Genomic DNA, 6,732 nt, shown 5'->3' on the forward strand with positions numbered 1-6,732 from the left:
TCGCGTAGATTGATTTCTATCGCATAGTTTGAAGATCGGATTCTTGAGCTACTTCTTAGGAGTTATGAGATATTTATAAGGAATATATAACAACAAGTTTTGATATGGATTGTAAGGATAAGTTTTTCCACAATGTTTTTAAAATAAAAGGAAAATTTCTGATTTTATTTATTTTAAAATATCCTTACAATGGCATCTGTGAAAATTCTTGTTGCTTATAGGATTCCATTAATAGCAATACTGGTAATATGAAATTGATTCTTTCATTTGTGGTAATGTCTAAATTTACCAAATAAGGAAAGATTCTCATCACCCAAGTTTCAATTGGACCGAAACTTGGAATCATGCAAGTTGTATAGTATGATGAATGAGAACTTTCAAGCATTGGAAAATTAATACTAATTACTTGTTCTCATGGATGTGTGAGTCAAGTAAAGGACTAAGGGATCGAGCACACATTCTTGTGCACTGATCAAGCCAACCACAAATAATCGATAAGACTATTCGTCATGATTTACTGAAGTTTAGTAAATGTGGTTATACTTATAAGTCTAAGTATAATTCTGAAGCATTGGAAAAGTCTCGATATATGGCAGAAGGAATGAGAAGAATCAAATTATGCAGAAGTATAAAAGTTTCTCAAATCTGAAAAAATGGGAGAGTACTTTATGATATATGATCATCTTAATGATTAAGAGACCTTATCAAAATTCATCCTCTAAGTTCATTCTGATAGCTAAGAAGAGGAGTTATGAATTGTTGAAGTGGTTAAATCAAGAAGATGACTCATACTTCGTTCGAAAACAATTCTTAGAGTTATACTCTAAGATTGTAACTTGAGTGACATATCTTAAAGAAAGGTTTAAAAACACCTGTCAAATGTAAGAGTAAAAGTGTCCTACTCTTGTACATTTGAAGTTGGTAAGTTGTGATGTTTTAGATAAAACAAAGACCAACTTAGGCTAATTGTGTGAAGTGTTTGTCTTGATAAAGAATCCGCACTGTCCCTTGAATATTTGACAAGAGAGTCCTATATGTCAAGAGGACAGTGGGAGTCTTAAAGGTCTTGAAAGTCTCAAGAACTAATCAAGAATAAAACCTGAGGTTCTTCACTAGCACACAACTTGAAGTTTATAACCTATCGTGTTGACATTTCTGTGCCCATTCCAGTTAAATTTGGCTTTGCATTTGAGCTCTTAGAGTCCTCATTTGGTTGCACAACTACTTGGAAGCTATGGTAGGCCCTTGTGCTAAATGGCAAGAACTTAAGACTGCACAAGTTCAACCATATGAGTTTGGATTTGTCACTAACCTTGTCTTATGATTATGGTTTTGACAAATTCATATGGGTAGGAACTCATACACCATAAAAATCTAAGTGTCATAAGGTTTTTCTCCGATTCATGAAAATGATGGTGAGGAAACACTTCCACTAAGTAGATTTGTAAGTAGATAGTAATCTTTGCATTCTCAAAGTGGTTAGTAGGCACACTAACATGGAATTATGAGAAATAGCAAAGGTCTAAACAATTAAGACTATGATTATGGAATCCCTTTTCATAGTTCTGACATTGTTTAGACACACCTGTGAGCTATCTAAGATAAGGTGTATGATTTTGATAAAGTCTTATCGAAAGCAATCTAGTATCAGAAATCTGAACTTTGGCCAGAAAGTCAATAGCTGATTTCTGAGTACATGTCAAAGCTAGTGGGAGCATAAGTGTTATGCTAATAATCATCATGTTAGTGGGAGCATGATAATTATGATAAGTATTTCAAGTTAGCAATGTTAATTATAGAAAACAAAAGTTTCAATTCGTGAGGTTGCAGGGGTTGAAAAAGTTGTTTTGCTATAACTAAGGGAGAGGAAATTATACTTCATTTCAATTATGAAAAGCTTAGATTGAGTTTATAATCATTCTAAAGAGCTTGTATTGAGATTTTAATCACCTTTAGTCAAGAATATATATATATATATATATATATATATATATATATATATATATATATATATATATATATATATATATATATATATGAATTTCTTGTTGGATTCGTTCAAATTAAGAAAATTCTATATACTCTTAAAATTCGATTATGATTACGACATCCCTTTTCATAGTAAAATTTTGAGAATATGGCAAACAAAAATTCTTATGGCAAAAGACTGGTCTAGAACCATGTATTTATGTGAAACATCATGAATCGTGTCCCACTTGCTTTGGGTACAAGATCGATTACATGTGCTATAATATTTATTCTTTCTGAATTTTCCAAATGCCTTGGGGCAATAAGGAGGAAAATGTCTAGAATTGGATATGACTAAAGTGATTAAGCAATTGTCGAGGATAATCTAAGGTTTACCAAAGATTGGTTGCTCAAGGACAGTTGGAAGTATAGTGTGAATTTTCGAAGGGCCATATTGACATAGTCTGATTAGAAAGAACTTAGTGCAAGAAGCATGTTCAAAGCAATGCATACTTTGAACATAAGGCTTTATGTCCATGGAGTAGGTCTTCAGTGGAATATTCTGTAATGTTTGTTGTCAAGTCTTTGTGACTTTGTGCATAATCATTACAAGAGAATCATTGCATTTAAGTTTAAAATCTAACAATTTTCGATTTGGGAGTGTGAAATTAGAATCATTGAAAGTTTGGTCAATTGGTTTATTTCATAAAGCAAGGATCATAGATAAACATAGAGTGCATACATGGTGTATGGCAAAGCTATTGTTTAGGAAAACATAGTGTACATGCTTGGAGCATGGGATACCTAGTGTTTTAATTCAAGTATAAAGTTGATAAAACCAAAACAATGAATAATGAGAAATCAGTATGGTGATAAATAGAAGTGGTCTATTTATATTCATAGGGTTTGATACCATATTTGATTCATTTATTCTTGTGTTTCACTTTGCATGTTTTGACTTCCAAAATAACTAGGTTATTCTTCTGGAATGACTAAGTTATTCAAAACCATCCACAGTCGGTCATATGTTGGAAGTAGATATGAATCAAGACTGTCATGGGTTGGCTTGTAGAGGTCTAAGTTGGTGGACAAAGCTGTGCTACAATGCTCATGAGTGTTCATAAGTTCTGAGTATTGGATTCAACCCGTGCTCATTTGAATCACTTCATGGATTTTATCACGAGTGATCATGAGACGATAATATCTTATATTCTTCAAACCTAGAGATATGAGTTAGTTATACATTGATTGCATGAAACCACATTGGTAACTCGATGTTTTAAAACGTGTCTTTGTGTATGATTCAACAAGTAGCAGAACAAGCCATATGAGTCGAAGTTTATCCATTCCTTTTACCTTCGGGATAAAAGCGATATCTGTGGGCCCCTCGATGATTTAATGATGATACATGTGAGTGCTTGGCCAAGCCAGGACTTATTTGATTTGTTCAATCAGTCAGTCATCATAAATCAGAAATTGGGAAACAACAGATGGACAGAGAGAATGATTTACATTCCATGTCTCAGTCCATATGATATCTAGAATGGAGGAATATATGATCCCTTATCTAATGGACAAGTCATTGACAAAGGTCAGAGTTCATCTACGAGGTCAAAGTTCGACGGAAGCTTTTGAGAGCTACGATTGCTAGTTGGTTCTTGAAGTCATACGCAATAATAGTTTTAGACTTATCCAAGTGGGAGACTGTTGGATTAATGTCTAAGTCCATAACTATAATTGGTAAGACTTGACCCGACCCGGCATGGTCCATTTGGGTTGCATGGCATCATGCATTTGGATAAACTATAATGAGAGAAATAACACTTAAGGTTTGTTAATATATTATAAGTTATAATATATTAATAAGATTATTTAATTAGTATTGATCAAGAATTAATCTAGAATTAATTAAGTGATCAAAAGAAGACTAATTAAATATATGGGTTGATTGTGTAAATCATCCATACTTGTATAGTGGGCTAATGCTCCACGGATTATCAAGTTGAGCTAAAACCCATATGATGCTCCATGGTATGTTTGAACCCATGGATCCAAGGAAACGGAAAGCCATGACAATTAGGGTTTACCCTAATTGTCACTAACTATATAATGATCTTATACTTGGAGAAAATCGGTCACTAAAGTGATGGATAGAAGGGGCTAGCCGATTTTAGAAGTGTTCAAGTTTCTCTCAAGTTATTCCAAGTGCATTTGGTGTTGTGTGAACCATTTGAGGTGTCACACTTAGGGCACTAGGCACTCAAGCTTCTTGAGAACATTCTACATCAAAGAGGTATGTATTCTATCTTGTTATATTCATTGTTTTGTATGCTAGATTAGGATAATACCTTGGATGTTCATATTTTCATTTATAATAGAGAAAACATAGATCCAAGGTATTTAGGGTTGCATGTACACTTAGGAGTGTTAGAATGCTCAAAACCCAACACAACCTTCTTCGTGGTTGGGAACAGGTAAGGAATGAGGGCAAGAAGAGTTCGTCGGAAATGAATATACCAGCAGACCATTTCATTGAAGTATTTCTTATCATCTTCAGAATTTAGCTTACACTGATTGATGATCCCCAGAACATGCTCCAGACACGAAGTGGTGTAAAGATGTTTGTCAGCCAAAGCGAACAGACATTTCTAGGCTTCTTTCCTGGTGAACATAATCGATTTTTGCTTCGGATCAATCCTCCCCATCTGCATTTTATTCAGATCACTTGCAGAACCGACTGGGGAGATGGTGGGCTTCTTTCTAAACACATTAGCAATTTCCTGATCCAACTTGGCAACCTCCCAGATATAACAAACCAACATCCTCTTGAAGTGATCTATGATTGGCCCATATTCAGTTTTATTGGTGAGGAGGATGTTGTGCAAGATGATCCAATCGTAAGGATTTAGGTTAGGAAGATCAACGAGAGAAATGGCATGTTCGGCTTTATATGACCCCCTCAAGACTTTGAATCTGACATTCGTGAAGTTACCCTCCCGAAAGGGTTTGAGGACCCGAACATTGACAATATTCGGTGCACTCCATGTCTGATACTAAGGCTGAGCAAACCTTAGATAGAAATCAATAAGTTCCCTATCAACCTTTGGGTGAGGATGAGGAACTTCAGCTATGTGGGGAAATGCATGAAAGATAAATGCCTTTCGGGTCAAGGGCATGTCGAATTCAGAATCAACAGAGTTAGCCCTGTCCAAAGAGATCACAGGTTCAAGCCAGAGGATGTTGGGGGACTCGATAGCTTCTTTGAGAAGCTTCTCAAGAGTCCATGGAGGGAATAGGGTTTTTCGACTTTCAAGGAGATCATGAGCCTCCTTCATCCTCCTTTCATTTGCTTCGGCCTCCCTAGCAATCCGAGCATTCATGTCCAGTTCCTTGTCCCTGGCCTGTTTCTTCAAAATATTAGCAATGGTTTCTTTGTCTTTGTCTCCACCACTATCATCGAGAACCTTTTTGCCTTTGTCTTGAGCACCCGAACCTGATGCATGACCAGTTGTTGGTGGTTCGGTTGCTTTAGTTGGAACTGTTGAAGAAATTAGAGACGGTTGGGATTGAGCTGTGGAAACAGCAGGAGGTTGAGATTGATTACTACCCTTTGAAGCTCCTTCTCCCCCTTGTTTTGGATGGACCACTGGCTCAGGAAGCCCCTCAATTCTGCTAAGCATGGCAAGGGCGGGAGCAAGTTTCTCAGCAAGAGTTTGCCTCACTGAGTAGTTGAGAATCGGGTCATGCGTTTCAATGATGTTTGAGAGGGCTCGGTGGACATCCGAAACACAAATCTTAATCACAGCACGCTCGGACCTAAGAGAATCAATCTCCTTCTCAGTTTGGGAAAGTTGAAGACTCTTGGTTTTTAGCGCAGTTGTTTTGCGTGCAAGCGCATCCATCACATAATTTTCTGTGGCAAGGTCTTCTTGGAGCCTGGTCAGGCGATCCTCAACGGTTGCCTGGAAGGATTTGTTGTCTGCTTCTAGGGTCTGACGAAGACTGGCGAAGTGGTGCTATTCTGTTTCAAACAAAGTAGCTAGCTTCTCAACAACCGAATTAACCTTCGCTGCATTAGATTCGACTGCCCCCTGCAAAGACTCCAAATAGAGGGTAGCATCTCGAAATAGTTTTTCGACTTTTTCGGTCGCGGCAGCACAAGCCTTTGTTGATGCATCTATAGCAACAGTAGCAGAGTTGATGGAGGCTTCGTGTGCCTTGGTGAAAGTATCGACCATCCCTTGAATGGCTGCTTTCGAGATATGGGACCGAGAGGATGAGGAAGAAGCGACGAGATTATCAATCTTCTCATGAAGTTCCCTGATGTGCTTTTTGGTGACAGGAGCATCATCATTTGGTAGGGACTATAGTAAACTGAATCGAAATTCATATCTTCCCCTCCTAGAAATGTCTCGATTTCGGCTGAGTGATTAGGAGATAAAGGCGATTTTGGAGGTTCGGTTGTAGGAGTAGGTTCGGGTGTGGAAGTGGGTTCGGTTGTAGGTGTGTGTTCGGGTGCTGAAGTATGATCCCCCGTATCAGATACGTTGGTTCGAACTCCAGTGGTTGTTGTTTTTGTGGCTTCAGAGAAAATGGGAGGTGGTATAGGAATAGAAGTGGGTGGAATATAAGTAGAGGAAGAAATGGGGGGAATGGAAATAGAGATAGTGATAGGTGGTGAAGAGATAGGTTTGGTTGAGACTGGTACCTCATTTGAAGGCGATCGGGGAGGAGAGTCGCCTGGAACCGACTCCTCTGAGTCTG

The sequence above is a fragment of the Lactuca serriola genome, chromosome 6, assembly GCF_051521515.1.
Source record: "Lactuca serriola cultivar US96UC23 chromosome 6, Lser_US96UC23_V15, whole genome shotgun sequence".
Taxonomy (NCBI): Eukaryota; Viridiplantae; Streptophyta; class Magnoliopsida; order Asterales; family Asteraceae; genus Lactuca; species Lactuca serriola.